The sequence below is a fragment of the Eubalaena glacialis genome, chromosome 18, assembly GCF_028564815.1.
Source record: "Eubalaena glacialis isolate mEubGla1 chromosome 18, mEubGla1.1.hap2.+ XY, whole genome shotgun sequence".
NCBI classification, from domain to species: domain Eukaryota; kingdom Metazoa; phylum Chordata; class Mammalia; order Artiodactyla; family Balaenidae; genus Eubalaena; species Eubalaena glacialis.
The window spans coordinates 27,917,501-27,937,773 of NC_083733.1; the positions used below are offsets into that span (position 1 = coordinate 27,917,501).

Below are 20,273 nucleotides of genomic sequence, written 5' to 3' on the forward strand. Positions count from 1 at the left end.
CGCTAATCATTAGAGAAATGCAAATCAAACTGCAGTGAGGTATCAACACACACAGGTCAGAATGGCCATCATTAAAAAGTCTACAAATAGGGCTTCCCTGGTGGCGCAGTGGTTGAGAATCTGCCTGCCAATGCAGGGGACACAGGTTCGAGCCCTGGTCTGGGAAGATCCCACATGCCGCGGAGCGACTAGGCCCGTGAGCCACAATTGCTGAACCTGCGCGTCTGGAGCCTGTGCTCCGCAACAAGAGAGGCCGCGATAGCGAGAGGCTCGCGCAACGCGATGAAGAGTGGCCCCCACTTGCCACAACTAGAGAAAGCCCTCGCACAGAAACGAAGACCCAACACAGCCATGAATAAATAAATAAATAAATAAATAAATAAATAAAAAAGAGCCTCCTGAATCATAAAGGAAAATTTCAGGTAAAAAAAAAAAAAAAAAAGTCTACAAATAACAAATGCTGGAGAGGGTGTGGAGAAGAGGGAACCCTCCTACACTGTGGGTGGGAATGTAAATTGGTGCAGTCACTATGCAGAACAGTATGGAGGTTCCTCAAAAAATTAAAAATAGAGTTGGCATATGATCCAGCAATCCCACTCCTGGGCATATACCCAGACAAAACTATAATTCAAAAAGATACATGCACCCCTATGTTCATAGCAGCACTATTCACAACAGCCAAGATGTGAAAACAACCTACATGTCCATCGACAGAAGAATGGATAAAGAAGATATGGTACATATATACAATGGAATACTACTCAGCCATAAAAAAGAGTGAAATAATGCCATTTGCGGCAACACAGATGGACCTAGAAATTATCATACTAAGTGAAGTAAGTCAGACAGAGAAAGACAAATACCATATGATATCACTTATATGTGAAATCTAAAATATGACACAAATGAACATATCTATGAAACAGAAACAGACACACAGACATAGAGAACAGACCTGTGGTTGCCAAGGGGGTGGGGGTTGGGGAGGGATAGATTGGGAGTTTGGGATTAGTGCATACAAACTATTACATGTAGGATGGATAAACAACAAGGTCCTACTTTATAGCACAGAGAACTATATTCAATAACCTGTGATAAACCATAATAGAAAAGAATATGAAGAAGAATATATATGTATAACTGAATCACTTTGCTGTACAGCAGAAATCAATACATTGTAAATCAACTATTCTTCAATAAAATAAAATTAAAATATAAAAATTTAAAAAAATTAAAAAGAGGCAGTGGCTGAGTTCAAGTCCCAGCTCCACCTCTTGCTCGCTGCATGACCCTGTAAAAGGGTCATGGAAAACAGGACTAATAATAGTACCTCCCTCCGGATCCAGCAGTGATGGGGTAATCAGGCTAGAACTGGGAGGGGGGAGGCTCCCCAGCACCACCAGGAACCATCCCAACCACCCTGCCCCCTCCAGGCCTGAAGAAGACACAGGAAAAAGGGGGCTTGCAGGGCTCTCCTCCTGGAACCTCACCACCATCATCCCTAAGACCCAGCTCAGAGGACACCTCCTTCAGGAAGCCTTCCTCAACTCCCTCTACAGTCAGTCCTGGCCTCCTTTGGTTCTCTATGTCTGTGTGTCTGTTTCTGTTTCATAGGGTCCCGTTAGCCAACTCTGGGAGGTGCAGGATGGTACATCCCTCCTCCTGGTGTCAGCCAGGGAGTTGCGGATCCATCTCTGTGCACAGGGCCTAGTGTGCACGGAGGTCGCTGGGCAGGTGGACAGTGAGGGAAATGGAGTGAAGGATCAGTGCAGCCACAGCGCCCTCTACAGCCAGGGGATAGAGGAGACAGGCACTTCCTCTTATGGCCACCAGGGGGAGCCAGCTCCCAGGGCAGCTGGAAAGGCAGGGGTACGTCCCAGTCTGGCCGGGAGACATAGTGTGGCCCAAGTCGGGGGAGATCCAGTTCCCCTCAGCCCCATCCTCTTGTAGAATGCCCCCCCCCACCAGCCTCTATTAGCTGAGCACCTACTACCTGCCAGCCTGTGCTGACTCACCCCCCTCACCCCTATACCTGTATTAATCTTCATTCCAACCCTGTGAAGTCAGCCCTACAATTGGCCCATTTCACAGACAGGGAACCTGAGATCCAAGGAATTAAATGACTTGCCCAAGGTTGTTCCAGATGCCAAGGGCTTTCCCTGCCTGGTCAGGACTGTAGTGCCTGGCAGGGAACCTGCGTGCCTGGTACTTATAGAGAGATGCTGGGTGGCTTGGCCCTCTCCGCTGCCAGCTGGCCTTATGACTGAGCTGGGTGCTGGCAGTCACGAACAGCCATCCTCATCCTGTGAGGAACTATATAAGGCTGTGGTGACAGATGCAATCATCTGCCACAAGCCAGACGAAAGGAAGCCTGGCAACCATGGGGCATGAGAGGAGTTTGATTTTGGGAGGAAACCAAGGAGGGCTTCCAGGAAGAAGTGGCTTTTGGATGGACTATTTAAGGGCAGCATTAAATGGAGGGGTGGTCCATGCAGGAGTTCACCGTCTCCTTCCTGGGCGGGGCCTTCCTTTAACAAAGCTGGCCCCCTCAAGCTAGAGCCCGTCTCCAGTGTCCCACCATGTGTAATGGAACCCCAATCTCTAGGGCCTGGTCAGTCTAATCATTGGTCAGTTGGGTTCATCATCCTGCCCTGGTGACATCACAAGACCCCTGAGAGGAAGGATGTGAAAGTGTTTGGGGGAACGGCCGCTGTTTCCTACATTGTGATTTTTAAGGTTTCACTCTGCATCCTCTCTGAGCATTTTGGCTCCTTTTGGGTTTTTTTTTTGGTTTTTGGTGTTTTTGTTTTTAGGGAGAAGGAAGGATTTATTACTTGCTGCAAGTAAGGAGAACACTGGGGATCTTTCCAAAGCAGTGTCTCCCATTTTGGTCCCTTTTGAAACTGCCATTCCAGACCAGTGAAAGGAAATCCAGCATCCAGGGACAGAAACATGTCTCTCCTGGACCCTTTCTCTTTCCTTCTTTCTTCTGCCGGTCACTGTCTACATCTGATCCCCAATCCAAATGACACCTCCTCCAGGCAGCCTCCCCCACCCCTGCTTTGACCCCTGCTTTATACTTCTGAACTCAGAGCTCACAATCACTTTGCAAATTTGTCCCCAATTCTCCATCTTATGGCATTTGGATTCAAGGCCCAGAGAGGGCCAGTGATTTCCTGACATCATACAGAAAACAAGGATGGAGCTGGCCAGAATCCATGTATCTCTCCGGCCCACTGACCTTCAAAGTGAGCTACCACTATCGGTATACAGGGCCCAGGACAGGGCAGAATCATCTGCTTTCATCAATCCTCCTAGATTGATTCCTTTGAGAGCAAAAAGGTGGAAACAGGTAGTGAGCTCCCCATCACTGGAGGGATACAAGTGAGGCTGCACCATTGAGAAGTACCATGATTCCAACAGACAGGGATCAATGGCATGACCTGATATTCCTGGCTCATCCCCACTCTACCCTGGCGACTTGAATAGCCACTCCAAGGTGAACAACTCCAGCCCTATGGACATTCTTGGGATTTGAGGGGAGGGACTGCCTGGCTTCCTTTAACCCACCCTTAGTAGACTCTGGAGCCAGACTGTCTGGGTTCAAATCCCAGTCCCCCTACTCAATAGCTGTGTGTCCTTGGGCTAGTTACTCACCCTCTCTGGGCCTCACTCTCATCATCTGTAGATAGGAATAAAAATTGAGACTACTGCAAGGGTCGTTGTGAGAATTAAATGAATTGATACCTGTAGAGGACTTAGAGCAGGGCCATGCACACGGCAGGCGCCATAGGTGTCAGATAGATATCTCTGTATCCTTCCTGACCAGCTCATGCCTGCCCCTCACTCAACCCCTGGGCCTGTCACAGGTTCCTACTCCTACACCTTCCCTCCCACCCTCCATGTAACCCCCTCGGGGCCCCCACAGCCAGCTCAACTTCCAAAGCACCTTGATGGGAAATTCTTAGAGCATGAAATTTCCTTTCCGGGAAGACTGAAACCCCACCCAGAAAACTTCCCTCCTCACAGCCCAGAACTGAGCCTGTCCCCAGAAGCCTCTAAGGGACAGAAGGGCTGAACTGGGGCACCATCTACGTTATCATGAAATCCTCAGAGCCACCCTGTAAGGCTGGTCCTACTGTTTTGCCATTTCACAGATCAGGAAACTGAGACTAGGGAAGGGCCATCTGTTCCAAGATCTCCACCAGTGGAGCCAAGACACAGACCTCAGTCTCGCCCTAGAGAACTCCTTGCAGAGCTGGCACTGTCAGTTTCTAGAGATGCATGCCCCCCTGGCTTTGGGAGACCCCCAAAGAAAAGGAGAGAAAAATGGTGGGGCGGGGGTCAGCCAAGACCACAGGTAGTACAGACAACTCCAGCCTGGGAGAGAGGATTTGGGGGGCCGAGCCCCCTAGGGATGCCCCCATCCCCCAGCTCCCCTTCTGGAGCAGCTGCCCTTGACCTCAGGCCTTCCGTAAACACAGAGAACAAAACAGTCTGGCCCAGCTTGACACAATGGGGGCCACCATCACAGAGTCCCCAAGGATCCAGGCAGAGCGGAGGGGGCCAGGGCTCCTTTAAGCCAAGACTCCCGGCTGCCCATCCCCAGGGCTGGCGGGGCCGGGGAGGAAGGGCCCCGGCTTCAGCGCAGGCTCAGCCCTGCCCATCCTCGTGGTGGGGGAGAGGGCAACAGGCAGGGGATCCATGGCTCACTTTCTCCCGCCGGGGCCTGAGTCACTTCCTCTGCCATCCGTGTAGAGCCACGAGTCACCGCTGGCCCAGTCTAGGCTCCTGGAAAACCCATTTCCTCGGAAGATGGAGGTGGAAGTTGAGTGGACAGGACCTGGGCAGCTCTGGGGTTAACCCTTCCTGGGCAGGCACCTCCCCAGGAAGATGACCTGGACCTGGGCCCCCATACCTTTCCTTCTCCTGCCCGTAACATACACTGTGGACCACAAACTTATCCACCCCCCGGCCAGCCTGTCTCTTTGCCTGCAACGCCTTCCCTAACTCCATGACCCAACTCATCTTTTGAAACTCAGTGAAGACACGCCCTCCCCATGAAGCTTTGCCTAAGTGCCCATCTGCCATCAGAATTAATTTCCATGTTCTTGGTGGGGCGTAGGGAAGGGGGCCAACCATGACCTACACTCAACCCTATGTGCCCCCCTTTGCCATGAGGAGTTAACATCAGAGGTGCCCAAACCCACCCACGGGTCAGAACCACCCGAGGAAGTTCACTAAAATGCAGATTCACAGGCCCCTGCACACTGAGGGGCAGATGCTACATGCCTGGGGTGGGGCTCGGGAGTCTGGCTTTAACAGGTGTCCTGTTGATTGACACTCCGCGGGCTTAGAGCCACTGGCTTAAAAGGCTGGGGTAACACCAGTAGCCCTGTTTAACAGAGTCAGAGGCGGGTAGGGCCCAGCCCCAGATCACTCAGATGGTAAAAGGCTGGCCCTGGATGGGGTCCAGGGCAGCTTGCCTCCCTGCAGTGCCTCTTCTCAACCTCACTGGTGGTGAGGATGAATCACCACCCTGGCTGGTTCACCCAGCATTTAGCAGGGTGCCAGGAACCTGGAAGGGGCCTCCCAAAGCACAGCTGGGAGCAGGAGGGCATGGGTGGGGGAAGGAGCCCCTGCCTGAGTGGGTCTTCAGGTGTGAGCCTGGTCTTGCCCTCCTGGGGGGGAGGGACAGTAGAGAGAGGACCCAGCTCAGCTTTCCAGCTCCAGCCCCCAACCTCAACTGCTCTCCAGTGGGGGGAGGGGAAGAGGGGGCAAAACGAAGCTGCCGGCTATGCCCCTCCCCCGAGCCCTGGGCAGAGGGCCTTAGGAAAGAAGGATTTGGCCAAGAGAGGGGTTGGCGAGCGTGAAGTCCTTGAGGGTAGAAGCACGCGCGTGGTGTGGATGTAGGTGTGCATGCACGTGTGCGTGTGTGCACCACATGTGTGGGAGAGTGAGGAGGAACGTTAGGGGAGAGCGGAGGCTCTATAGCAGGTGTTTCCTCCACAGGAGTGGTGTCGGGGGTGGAGAGGACCCTCCACCAGCCGTTTCCAAACTCTTTTGTAAATGTCAATCTGACTTAGAAACACCACGTACCCAACAAACAAAGGAGGTGCCCCCATCAGACCCGGTGGGCCCCCGGACCATACCTCACTCCCAGCCCAGCCGCCAGCCTCTCAGCAGTGCCCGTGGCTACTGGGAGTACAGATGGCACACATGGAGCCCATCTCTCCTCCCTCTCTTCCTGCTCCGCAAGCCCGGTGACTGAGGCCCCAGCTAGGTGACCACACAGAACTCCCCGCAGGAAGGGTGTTCTGGCCTGGCTGGGGAAAACAGAGTGACCTCAGGTTTCAGGAATTTTTCTACAATAAAAGAGAATAAAGATTAAGCTAGCTGCCTGCCCGCAGGGGCTGGAGGATGCCAAGACCTTGCCTGCTCACTGCCGGGATGGGTCCCACATTCTTGCACCAGACCCGCGGGAGGGCTGCCCCGCCCACGCAGGGCCCACCACCCCACGGCTTCTGGTGCAGCCAAGTCCCTGGGCCATGGCTCCCTCTGCATGCCCAGACAGGACCTGGCCCTGCAGGGAGACCGGGGAAGGGGAGGAGCGGGGCACCTGCCCAGGTGAAAGGACTCTGGGTTCTCCCAGAAAGCCAGCTATCCAGAGCCACCCATCTGGTGGCCTGCTTTATCTGGAACTGGAGTGTTTGCTTAAGAGGCCTCAGAGAGGCCAACCTACAGTCACCAGAGATGAGCCTGGGCTTGAGCGTTCCCACCTCCAAAGCTCTGCACACACCAGTCCTCCCTGGGATGCCAGCCTTGTGACATGTCTGTAAAGGTCCCCATACCCTGGGCCTCAGGCCTCCACATCCTCATCCGACTGCCCCCCACACTCCAGCCACGCAATGCCTGGCAGAACACCAGATAGCGAGTGGGAATAAACAGAGGTCTGTCTGGTACAGTGAAAAGGGCCCTGGAATCCAAGAAGAAGAGTGAGGGGGATGACAGTTCCCATTCAGCAAGCGCTCACATTGCGCCCGGCACCGTGCAAAGCACTTTTCCCAAATGATCGTTCAATCCTCACCTTACCTCTGTGAAACAAATGCTATTATTGCCCCCACGGTAAAGACAAGGAAACAAAAGTCCAAAGAGGCTAAGTGATATCCAAGATCACAGAGCAAGTAGCCAAGCCAGGATTCAAACTCCAGTCTACCAAATCTCAAAGCCCGTGCTTTTAGCCACTGTGGTCTCCGGAGTCCCTTCCTTCCCTTCTCTGGGGCTACCTCCCTGATTTTACCATGAGGTAACTTTGCCAAGCACTTCCTAAGAAGCTCTAGTTCCCACATTAGAGAAATACTGCAGGCCCTACTTGGTCTTGTGAATTAACACGTCAAAGGCTCTGGTAAGTCCTGCAGAAAGAAAATCCACAGAGCTTGGTCAGGCTTAGTTTCCCAGCCCAATGTGATGGTGCATCCTCTTTCGCAGGACACCTGTTACCAACATGAAAAAAAGAGCTCTCAGAAATCTTGACATCACATAGAAAAGAAGCCTGTCAGCATCCCTGCTCCCAGCCTCCAGCCCCCTCCCCTCCCCTCCCCTCCGAGCTGTCCCAGAGGCCATTAACTAGCATGAGATGGGCTGCAGGAGCCATTTAGGCTGCGATGTTCCCGAGGGCAGCTCATCACCATCTTTGACACTTCCAGGTGAGAGGTCCTGGGGGAGCCTGGGTTATATTCAGCCTCATCCCACCTCCCTTTGGCCGGAAGCACCAGCTCTTGGAAAAAGGGGCACTACCATCCCTGTTTCCAGATTGGCTATTCCATTAAAGTCAGCCACAGTCACCTCAAGCAGCTGAGACACTTAGAATGTTGGGACTGAAAGGGAGGGAGGGAGGGGAGAGAGAGATAAAGAAAGAGAGAGAGAAAGAGGTGATGAGGATGCAAGAGCTTTTAGGAGCTGAGAATCAAAGCCTTTCAGAATCTGAGTGTGGATGGAAAAGACCTAGAACCTCAGGGAAGAGGAGGGATTAGGAAGGGTGCCAGGTCTGGCCCAGTCTGGAGTGGGGCTCAGGCAGCAGGACTCCTCACGAGCAGTCCTGGGACAGTGGCGCCGGCCCTGCCCAGATCCATGCCCCTGGGGCAGCCTGCAGCCCACAGCGAAGTCTCCCCACAGCCCTCCCCAAGAGGAGCAGCTGAGGCTGGACCCCAGGACCCCAGGGCACTCACCAGTCAGCACCTGCCCAGGGAATGCAGACTCCCAGAGCAGGGGTAGCATAGGGTCCAGGACCAGCTCCGCAGCTAACTGGCCCTGAGACCTCTGGAGCAGCCTGTCCCCTCCCTGGGCCTCAGCTTCTTCCTGTGTCGAGGAGGTGACTATGGTCCCTGTCCCCTGTCTGTCTTCTCCACAGCCCAGGGCCTCAGGATGCTTCCAGGGAAGGGCAGGGCTTACCTCCCAGCTGCCAGCAAGGGGAAAAGAAGATGCTGGCCATCTCCTCTCCTGGCCAGCCTGTCTTCCCTCTCAAACCACAGACGGACCTCAGCTGTATGGCTGCAGTTCCCCTTCCGCATCTATATTCCCGACCTGCCCAAGGCCAGGCTTACAAGGTCAGCCCAGTCACCTCCCTGCTCATTTTGAGGGGGCTGCGGTTCGACTCCCCCGGGCCTGGCAGAATGCCCACCTTTGGAGCATAGGACCCTTAGCGTTCCCAAGGTCAGCCGCCAGCCCTCCCTTTATTTGTCTTCTCTTCTGGGTCCCAGATCCCTGGCTGAGGGGTGGACAGGACACACAGCCAGGCGTCCTCCCCCACGAGGGCAGTGCGCCTGGGCGAGGCTGAGGTTCCAGCTCCCTCCCGGAAAGGTTAGCAGAGGCACAGACCAGGATCCCATCCCAGCCCTCTGAGCACACATCGCTGCCTCACCGGGTCCTCCACTGCTGTTTGCACACGCTCACAGACAGGGCGCTCACCACCTCCAGCCACAAAGCTAGCATTAATGAAGCTCTCTGAAAATGCAAGACTTGATTCTAAGCTCTCTACACAAACGAACACATTTAATCCTTCCCCAAATCTTATGAGACGAGTACCATTATGCCCATTTAACAAATAAGGAAACAGAGGCCCTAGAAGATCAAGTTACCTGCCGGAGATCACACAGCTCGAGGTACAGCCTCAGGGCCTGGCTCCAGAACCCATGCTCTTGATTTTGCAGCCCGTTTCCCCTTGACATTACCTGACTGTTAGGAAGGGCTTCTCTTTAAAATTCGTAGTAAAAGATGCTTCCAAAAATGTGTTTCCTCGAGATTAGCTGAACACTTTCCTCTGAGGACCCTGGACCTGGAGCTCTGTCAGGACCCTATCCCAGCCCCACTCCTACACTCTCAGCCATCTGCAGGCCCTGGACCTCCCCTCCCAGCACCCTCAGAGGCTTGTCTTTGACGATGGGGGGACAGCCCGGAGACTGAAATTGAATTTTAGCTGGAGTGTGGCGGAGGGAAGGGGTGTGGAGTGTGGTGGAGGGAAGGGGTGTGGAGTGTGAGGCCCTTACCCCCAACCGCTTCCTCGTCGTTCTGATCTGCCATCTGCTTCACTGACCAGGTCCCCTCAGAGTAGCATCTCTGACTCTCCCAGGGTCCCTAGTGTCACCCCAGCCCCAACCCCACCTTACCCATCTGCTAAGTTCTCACTGTTGGGAAGAAGGGAGGGGAGGAAGGGGGATGGAGGGGAAATGGAGGGGAGAGGAGGAGGGAGAAGATGATGATACAGGGGAAGAGAGATGGAGGGGGAGGGGGGTGAACAAGGGAAAGGGGAGGGGGATAAGAAGTGGGGATTTGGGGAGGAGAGGGGAGTGGGAGCAGGAATGAGAGCAATGGCGGGAGGAGGGGAAGAATCATACCTGGATTCCTCCTTCGTGTCATCAAGTGGATTAAAAATACATAAAGAGCGTGAATGAGTGGGCCAAGGGCTTGCCTTGTTTGCAGGATGCAGCTCGCTGGGGTGGTGGGCCAGTTTCTCCCCAGTTCAAGAGGCCAGAGGGGCACTTTGAAGCTGAGCCTCCCCAGCCTCGGTCCCCGCCCCCCTCACCGGAGCCTCAAACAAAGCGGGCATCCTGGGAAGACGGGCTGCAAGTCCCAGCCGCCAACCCGGGAAAAGGGGCGCAGGTGACAGCAGCCCCTGGCAACCGTTGCCCTGGCAACCGTTGGCAGCTGCAGGGACTACGTCACTGCCCAGCTCCAACCCAGCACAGCGCAGGCCCTGATTTGTCCTGTGCCCAAGTCCCCTTACTTGGATGCTGGCCAGGTAGGGAGCTGGCAGGAAGACAGGCAGAGTTTAGGACACCAGATTATGGGGTACACTGGGGGACACCTGCCTAAGTTTGTCAATATTGACTTTAAAACCAAATCTTTTTAGAACACTAGTGGGGGCTACCCCTGTGATGAAAAATGCCTACTATCAGCTACATTTGCCCCTGAAGGCTGCCAGCTTGTGGCCTTGGCCTTGACCCACACTAGACACCCGTCTAATCTCCACCACTGGCTGCCATGAGCACAGAATGTGCACAATACTTCCCTGGAAGAATCTTAGGGGAGTACCTCCTCCAGGAAGCCTTCCCAGATTGCCACAATCCACCAGGAATCTTCTTTCTGAGTTAGCCCTGGGTCTGGGAGTTCCCCCTGGCTTTCCTCCAGAGCTCCCTGGGGGCCAAGAGTGGGTCCTTTCTGTACCCCAGAGTGAGTACCAGTCTGGGGAGGGAGGAGAACAGAGGCAAAGCTTCTGAAACCCTGCCTATGTGCCAGGCACTACACTGAGCATTTTGGAGATCCATTTCCACCACTCTGCGAGGTTAGCCCTGTTGAACCCATCTTACAGATGCGGAGAGAGAGGCTCAGGAGCATGATGTGACTTGCTCAAGACCACCCAGCTGGTAAGAGTGGTGTATGGAATTCAACTCATGATCTCCTCTGAAACATGAAGACATCAAGACCCAATATCCATCTGATGCTTGACTAATCCCACCCCCCATTCAGTGCACATCCAAACTTTATTTGATCACCTCCAGTGACAGGGAGCTCACCTCATCTGAAGAGGACACATCCCTTTGATCTCTAAAAAGTCTTTCGTAGCCACTGAGTCAAAGGGAAAAGGACATCAAAGCCATGCGGTGGCCCCTGTGTGCCACACAGGGCCCAGAAGAGAACCAGGGCCATGGGCGCCCACACTGAGGCCTTCAGCTCCAGACCAGCAGCAGATCAGGAGGTAGGATGGGGCTGCTCAGGGGCCCAGGGTCTTCAGAGCACTTCCCCAGAATAAGCAGGAATCCCCATGGCAATCACACTCCAAGGGGCTCTGGGATGGTTTCTGGCCGAGGCCATGGGAAAAGCAGCAGGGGCTGGGGTCCTTGGGCTGGTGTGCCCGTGCACCAACATCACGTCCTCCCCCACCGATGGACCAGAGCCAGGAGGCGGCTATTGTCTCGCTGCCGGCCCAGAGCTGTATCCTATTCAGGCACTATTTTTGGCCCCCAGAGGAAGAGGAAAAGAAAGCAAAGAAAGGAGTTCCTGTTCTCAGTGGAACCTTTGCCTGGAAAGGATTCCAGGGCCTGCTGGGCCAGAGAAGGCAGTCACTGTTGGATCAAAAGATCCTACACTTAAAAGGAGCTGGCAGGGGGCTGTGGTTCAGGGAAGCCAGAGGGAGGGCACAGATGGGGCACCCCTGGCCTTGTACACACACTTGGCGCTCACTAACTGCAGCGACACGCAGAGAAACAGAGGCACGGGATCCCCAGTTCCATGCATAGTCACTAAGCACTTGTAATAACAATAATTTTTAAAACCTACAATGACGCAGAGCTGCCCAGAACCAAGTCTCTGCCAGAGAGATTGACTATCCTCACCTAACACCCACAACGCTCCTGACCAGCGTGGACGTCAGGGCCAAAATGATAAGCCTCATAAATCAGATAACTGATGCTCAGGGAGCAGCACGACTGCCAAAAAAACAAGCTAGCGACCCCCCTCCACTCCCTCCACCTTACGCCACCCCACGTCTTCCTTGCTTTCACCAACTCCAGCACACGAGCCTTCTTTCTATCCTCAGACACACCTCAGGGCCTTTGCACATGCTTTCCCTTCAACATAGAACATTCTTTCGGGGTTCTTTCCCTGACTGGTTCCTTCTCAGGTCTTAGTTCAAATGTCCCCTCTCCTAAGAAGCTTTCCATGTCCACCCAACCAAAATTATCCTCCCCATTCATCACTCTCTTCCATGTCACCTTATCTTATAAACTTTATAGCACTTCACACTGTCTGAAATGACCCTGCAATGTGCTTGTTATCCATTTCTCCATGTTTGCTCTGTCTCATCCATCTTGCTCATCACTCATATCTCCAGTACCTAGTACCACAGTGCCTGGTCCACGGTAGACGCTCAATGACAACTAGTTAGTAAATGAATGAGTGAATGAGACAGAGCTGGTACTCTGGCTAGGCCAAGCCGGCTCCAAGCCTCTTCCCAATCGGAGCCAGTTCCTGATGCTCAGGGCAGGGAGATTCCAGCACTGAGCTGTCCCCACTCCTCAGCCTCTGACTGGATTAGGGGCATATACACCCTTGCCAGGTGCTTGGCCAGAGAGGAGCTCCCAAGACTGTGCACAGCCTAAGAGCCAGGCCAGGACCCGAAACTTCATGTCCAATACAGAGCCACCTGGTAAAGGCTCTTAAGAAGTCCTGCAGTGCAGAAGCCTGGGCGCACAAGGCTTTCCTAAACCAATGGGACCACAGACATACTTTCGCAGGTGCTGGATTATTTGAGGTCTGAGATCCCATCTGAATCTGTGATCAAAGTTTGAGTTTTCTCTCTACATGAAGGCAAAGTAACCACCGCCACGCCCCTCAACCACCTGCTCCTGGGGCCCAGGGCTAGAGGGGGCACAGGCATGGGATTTGCTGATGAAGGTGGGTCACATTCCCACTGCTGCAAATGCCAAAGCTTCTGTCTGGACTCCCCGTGGGCTCCCCAAGGTGGAGCAAGGAGGGGAAATGGCACGTGCCTGTGGCCAAGGAGGATCCTGGGGTCTAGGCACCTGGGGGCAGGTGTATCCCAAGAACCAGCCTGCAGAGATTCATGAGGGAGCTGGGGCAGTGACGGGAACCACATGGGAGCACGAACCACACGATGTACACCTGGCCTCCTGCAATGCACACAGCCACTCTGTGAGGGGTGGGCATTATTAAGCCCATTTTACAACTGGGAAAACTGAGGCTCAGAGAGAAGCCACTCTCCCAGGTGGCTTCTCCCCGGTGGGGTCACACAGCTGGTAAAACTGGACCCACATCCAGCTCTGTGTACTCCTTTGCCTATGCTGCCCCCATTGTCCCACATGGCACCCCATCTGCAGTGCTGGAATCTGCAGGACATGGAGAGGAGGTGACAACCTCTCTAGGGAATGACATGAGGCCCAAGAGGATGCGCCATGGGTCCAAGGCATTGCAGCCCAGGAGCCAGACCCTCATCCCTAGGCTCACGGGGTCTGCAAGCATCCCCATCCTACCTGGACAACAGTTACTACATCTCCCAACTCTGGTTCCCCAAGCCCAGGTTGGGAGAGCAGAGGCCAGACTCCTGGGTGAGCTGACACCCGGTGCAGGGTCTCCTTGAGGAGACACTGGCTGTCCTTTCCAGTACAAATGGAGATGTGTGCTGCACCAGGGCCCGGCCCAGGTATTGGGACCTGCACATTCTTGGCTGCCAGCCAAGGAGCCGGAGAATAGACTCTGCCCATCTGGTCTGGGTGTGTGCATAGCCCCATGAGAGTGCACCAGGCATGGTCATGGACAAAGGATAAGTACAGCTGTGAGGAAATCGCACGAGGATTCCTTCCGGCCCTGCCCACTGCCCGCAGCTCTCGCCAGGCGATGTCACATGCAGGTGTGTGGGAGAGGGAAGTGCCACGACGAGGTCAGGCACACATCTACCAGGCGCAGGCCTATTGGATGAGGGAGAGCAAGGGGCAGCATCGGCTCCCTGATAATTTGGGAGGTGAGCATCCCCCTTCCCAACTCCTCCATCACACCCTCCTGCCTCATGCCTTCCGCTCTAACCACCGGCCTTTCAGGGCACTGGAGCGGGACTGGCGCCCGGACAGAGAGGCCCCCATCCCCAGGCCATCTTCCTCTAATGCAGAGGCCTGTTCCCTGGTGCCTGGAAGCCCTGCCAGCTCCTCCAGGGCTCAGCTTTTATCTCGGCCTGCCTGGAATTGCCAAGTGCACCACAAACCGCCTGGGCCTGAGCCAGCCCAACTCCCACCACCCTGGCCTCCCCGCCAAAGCACAAGTCAGGCTGCAGGTGGGGGTGGGCAGAGTCCTGCTGATGCCCAGGTGGCTCCAGCTCTCTTAGGGCGGGGAGGCAGGAAGAAGTGCCCCCAAGATATTACACATTATCTCTGGGCCTCAGTGCACCCATTTGCCCAAGGGGGAGATCATAATAGTAAAGGCTAACATATGGGCCATGTGCTGTTGTAAACACTTTACTGCATTAACACCTTGATGCTCATAACAGCCCCCTGAAGTAGACACTATTTTATCCACTTTTTCCAGATGAGGAAAATGAGGCAGACGCCCAAGTTCACACAACCCGAGAGGAACAAAATTCTCCCCAGACAAGCAGCCTTGCTATCCCTGTGGGTCCTGTCGCCCCAGAAGAGCATGGGCTTAGCAGCAGCAGGGATGGGGTTCAAGACAAGGGCACATGTCCTCGGGCCCCCAGCACAGACTCTGGCCTGGCTGAGGAGCCCCCTCGCCAATGAGGGAGGCAGGAGAGCACAGTGAAAAGAGCCCAGACTCTGGAGATAAGAGGTCACTCCTGGGTAAGCCTCCTGTGCCTCAGTGTCCTCATCTCTAAAATGGGCACATCAGGAGCTTGTGCCTGGCAGGAATAAATGTGTGTGCAGGGGCTTCCCTGGCGGTCCAGTAGTTACGACTCCATGCTGCCAATGCAGGGGGCCTGGGTTCGATCCCTGGTCAGGGAACCAAGGTCCCACAGGTCACATGGCATGGCCAAAAACAAAACAAAACAAAACAAAACAAAAAAACAAAAACATGTGTGCAAAGCGCTGAGCCTAGGGCCCGGCAGAGTCTGAGGGCAGGGAGGGTCCAGGACTGTTCTAGCCCAGCCGAGCCACCAGGGAACCAGGGAGAGCTGGGGGCTTGAGGGGCCTGCAGGGGGTGTCTCAACCCACTGGTGCCAGCGCAGGCACCGGGCAGGGATCAGAAAATGTATGTTCCAAGCTCTCCCCTTCAGCAGCCCTGTCCTGACTCCCAAATCTGCAGGGTTCCCCATGGGTCTCAAGGAACTCCTGATGGGGCGTGAGGACCAGACTGGTGGAGGGCAAGCCTGGGAGGCTGGGGCTCAGCCAGGACCCCACCCCACCCCGTTTGAGAGGTCCCTCTGTGCCAGCCCCGCCCTGCCCCCACTTGCCATCTGCCTGGTCCCCGGGGTCCTGGTCCCCCCCAGCTGCTGCGTTTGCTCACGTGATGCCCCATCTGCTGTGAGTCAGAAGACAGATCCACAGGGCCACCCCGGGTCGGGGCTGGGGGTGCTGAGCCCGCTCTGGTTCTGGGTGGGCTGGCAGCACTGAGGTTTGGGCTGTGTTGTCACATTTCCCCCACCACCCTCACCAGCCCTGCCCCCGACTCTTCACTGCACCCCTGAAAGGGGCACAGTCCCGCCACCCATCACCCACACGCAGCTCTTGTGGAGGATGAAGTGACTTGGGGCCCGGCTCAGCTACAGCACCGTCCATGTGGCCCCCTTCATGGCTGTCCCTGCCCTGCCCCTCCCAAATTTGTCATGCCGAGCCCCGCTGGGAAGGCCACCCCCACTACACACAGACCCGGCCACAGCTCCGCCGCCTCTTTTACCTGCCCTTCTCCTGGGCTGGGTGACCACCTCCCCTCTCTGTCCCCACAGCCATGAAGCTGCCCTCCAAGTAGAAGCCCCAGGCCTGGGGCAACCAGGTCAGCCCTGCATCACAACAATGCCCTCCTTATCCAGCTGGGCTGGCACCCTGGGCACCCAGACCCCACCTGGCACCCACCTGGCCTGGCTGCAGTACCACCCAAGTCTTCCCGCCATCCCTTCCCAAGAGCAGATTGGGACCTGCCAGCCTGGCACTCCAGGTCCCCAAAATGACCCATGCCAGGTCTCCAGTGCCATCGCCTGCTCCACTCCCCCCAGTTCTCATCATTCCCAAACCTTTTCCCATGCAGTTTCCTCTGCCAGGAACACCGCCCCCCTCTTCCCTCCAATCTGCATACGTGTACATCAAACCCTCCTCCCCCTCCCCACCAGCATCCAAGGCCAGACTCTGTGCCCTCTGCAGAGCCTCCGGGTCCTCCCAGGTCAGGAAGTTCTCTCCTCCTCCACCAGCAAGCTTATCTGACTCGTCAGCCTCAGATCCTGCCTTGTTTGTTTGTGTCCCTGGCAAGATGAGGGTGTCCCAGCCAGGCTGACCAGGTCCTGCCCAGTGGCCCAGGGCACCAAAGCCAGCACAACAGTGCAGCCTGCCTAGCACAGCCTCCGCCTCCCACACCACACTTGAAGAGGTGTCCTGCACGACCCTGACGCTCTCGGAGCCAAGACCAGGACCAAGGGAGGCTGGGCAGCTATTAACCCACCCCACATGCCCACTTAGCAACTGGGCAAACTGAGGCCCAGAGAGACAGGCAAGGCAAGGCGGCCACGGTGATGCTATGACCAAGGTGGGGCTGCATCTCAGGTCCCTAGAGTCCCTGCAGTAAAGGGGCTCAGATCTGGTCCCAAGAGCTAGTTCTGCCCTGGATATTGGCAGGGAAGACTTCACGGGACCCCTGGCCTGGGCTCTGGGGAACCAACTCAGCAGCTGGTGGCTCTCAGTGACCCGAGACGCTTCTCCCCTCTCAGCCTCCGATCGAGAGGAATCAACCCTCTGCCCTCAGGGTATCTGCAGCAAGGGGGCAGGGGCTTGCCTCTGGACCACCCACACCCCATTTGTCTCATTCACTGCTGTGTCCCCCCCTCCCTAGAACAGTACCAGGCACACAGTAGGTGCTCAATAATTGTTTATATGAATAACTTCTGGGACTTCCCTGGTAGCACAGTGGTTAAGAATCCGCCTGCCAATGCAGGGGACACGGGTTCAATCCCTGGTCCGGGAAGATCCCACATGCCGCAGAGCAACTAAGCCCGCAAGCCACAACTACTGAGCCCACGTGCCACAACTACTGAAGCCCGCGCACATAGAGCCCGTGCTCCATAACAAGAGAAGCCACCGCAATGAGAAGCCTGCGCACCACAACGAAGAGTAGCCCCCGCTCGCCACAACTAGAGAAAGCCCGCGCACAGCAACGAAGACCCAACGCAGCCAAAAATAAATAAATAAAATAAATAAATAAAATAAATTTATTAAAAAAAAATAATAACTTCTTTGGCCCTCTAGAGCCACAAAGGCTATTCCTCCCCACCCCACCTAGCCCAGGCCAGAGCTGCTCCAGGCAGGATGGGAGCGGGGCAGGTGGGCAGGTGAGAGGGTCCTGCCTTAACTCACGCCCCCCCCCCACTGCCTCAGTAAAATGAACACCAGCCCCTTCCCATGGGGCCATGAGAGACCCCAACTCGTTACCACAGGAAGGAGGCTGGTTGGGGAGGCGGGGAGGAGAGGAACCAGCAGTTCCCAGGTGGGGAAACCCTATCAGCACCGGGCAGACGGGGGCCTGGGGTCTGGCGGTTAGCAAGTAGGGAGCGCTCCAGCCCTCAGCCGCTGCTTCCCCATCTACTGCTGCTGGTTTCCTGGACGTTCTCTCTCATCCCAGGTCCCCCATGTTCAGACCCCACTGCCAGGACCATCTCCTCCTAAAGGTGGCCTGGGCCATGAAGAGCCAGACTGCCCCTGTTTCACTGCGGGGCCCCAGACGCAGCACCCGGGCAGCTGAAGGCAAGGCTGCCCTCAAGTGCCCATGCCCAGCCCCCTGCAGCATCCTTTCCTCCCCGAGGCTGGAGGCTGGCTTTCCATCCCCAGACTTGTTCTGTGACCTTAGGTAAGCCCCCTGTCCTCTCACAACCTTGGTTCTCCCGTCTGTACAGTGGGGGCAGGAGAGCACAGTATCTCACCACCCACAGAGTAGATCCAGCTTGCAGGGCCCAGTGACTCTATCAGTTTGAGCCTCAGTTTCCCCAGCTAACAAATGGCTAGTGGCTCTGGGAGGTTCCATCCTCTCAGGCCCGTTCCCTTCCCAGGCGTCTCCCTGTCCATCTATCCCCAACTCTAGAGACCCCGCACAGCACTGCTCTTGTGGGCTAGCTCCCACCCAGATACCAAGACTTCAGCGCCCCGGTCCACCGCCACCCCACCCTCTGCTGCACTCACCCCCATCCCTCCTCCCTCCTGCCGTCATGCCCTTGATTTGGTACCTGGTGACGGGTAGAAGGCCCTGCGTGAGGCCGGGCAGCTGAACCGCCTTTCAAGATCCCCCTCCGAGGCTTAACCTGACAGCTGTGGTCCCGTTTCTGAGAGAGCCGGTGAGTGCGGAGGCTCCCAGCCCCTCTCCTGAGGCCGGGCAAGGCAGGCAGCCAGTGTGGAGCCCGGAGAAGCGCCGGGTTGTGTTTTTGGGTCGGGGGACACCCCGCTCCTGCCCCAGCTGGGCTCCTCCCTCCTCCCAGCTCGGCTGGGGATGACGGGACCATATGTGAGTCACAGATTTCTCAGAGGGAGGCTGAGAGGGGGCAGGGCTGAGAGAGCCAAGGAGGGGACACTGGGGGATGCCCATGACTCAGCTCTGGGCAAGGGGGCACTTCAGCCTCACCCGCCCCCGATCCAGGCAGACAGGTGCCAGGCTTCATGGACGGATGCTGGTCGGAGATAAGTCTTCCTCCTCGCCCTCCATCTGTTACTTCCCCAGGGCTGTTCTCCACAGAGTTCCCGCCGAGAGGCCAGGGTTGCTATGGCAACAGGCCACCCCGATGCTGGCGCCCCCCCTCCGACCCCGCACCCAGGCCCGGCAACAACTGCCCTTTCCTGAAAGAAAGTCCAGCCTCCTTGGCAGCAGGCAGGAGCCGGCGCTGACCGGCAGGGCGGAAGGCACGCTGGGGAAGGGGGGGTGTCAAGCAGCCTGGCATGCGGCCAGCCAGGCCACACACAACTGGCCACCTGACCTCGACTCCTCCCTGAGCCTCAGTTAGCCCCCCCAGCAAAGGGATCCACCTCAGTGCTCCCCCAAGCACTCACAGTTTCAACACTCCAAGACTCAAGATCTGGATTCTGAGATCCCAGGGGCTTCTGGAAATGGGCTCCCAGTCCATCTGCTGGGCCAAAGGGGAAACTGAGGCCCAGGTGAGGAACCATTCCTGGTGGTTCCAAAAGCTCAAAAAGAGGAATTTGGAAATGGGCCGACGCCCCCATTCCCTTTCTGGTCACTGGCCTCTGTCAGTATTTCCCTCCCACTGCTAAGGTTCATGGCCACCCTGGGAGTCAGGAAGCTTCGGATGGCCCAGGGCGTCCCCCTCCCACCCTCCGCAGAGTGGGGATCCCCGTCTCCCCTCATCCCTCCAACGTGAACAGATGATTCCCAAGTCACAGATGCTGGAAGGATTTCACAACCTAATGAGGACAAGTGATGACAGCAACAATAACAAGAGTAATAATAATAATAATGATTACATTTACTGACCATTTACTACATTCCAGACTCTTCCCTGGCACTGTCGCCACGGTGCCACAGGAAAACGTGTTGCTCAGACCAGCGCCTGACACTTGATGAGCCCTCAGTCAATATTCATGGTGAATGTGGTGATGCAGAAGGAAGAGATATGAAGCCCAGAGAAGGGAATTAACTTGCCCAAGATGACACAGCTGGGAAGTGGCAGAGATGGGATGGGAAGCCAGGCGGTCTGGCTCCACAGCCAGCTGTCCTAACCACTCATGAATTTAGCCTCCCCAGGGGGACCAAGAAACAAGGGAGCAGAAAAAGGATGGGGTGGAAAGGATCCAGGAAAGGATGGGGAGTCCCTTACATGCATGTCTTTGGGCAAGTCACCACCTCTAAGGTTCAGTTTCCCCAAGGTCTGTCCTTCAGGGCTGGGCCAGCTGGTCACTGGGGCAGCCTCAGCTGTTTCCCGGGGTCCAGGCCAGCCAGACAGCAGTCACCCACCCAGACACACACATGCCACAGCGGGTGCTGGCCTGCAGGGCACAGATGGAGGGTCAGTGGCGCCACTTTGCGGTTGGCACGGGCTTGCTGAGCTG

General features: G+C 55.9%; 1 protein-coding gene across 7 annotated transcripts in view; it reads right to left on the minus strand.

Moving 5' to 3' along the window:
• The window catches only part of ADGRG1 (adhesion G protein-coupled receptor G1), a 40,412-nt gene that overhangs the window by 14,100 nt on the left and 6,039 nt on the right, over positions 1 to 20,273 (minus strand). The window contains exons 1-2 of one of the 7 annotated variants that reach the window (XM_061174254.1): positions 18,443 to 18,720; positions 6,153 to 6,365 (exon numbers count right to left, since the gene is read on the minus strand). The exons of 3 other annotated variants lie outside the window; for them this stretch is intronic. The gene's annotated coding sequence lies outside the window, so the exon portion shown is untranslated. Of the gene's footprint in view, positions 1 to 6,152; positions 6,366 to 18,442; positions 18,721 to 18,834; positions 18,936 to 20,273 lie in introns of those variants that run through there. 3 more of the 7 variants (XM_061174253.1, XM_061174255.1, XM_061174252.1) reach the window with 3 other exon arrangements.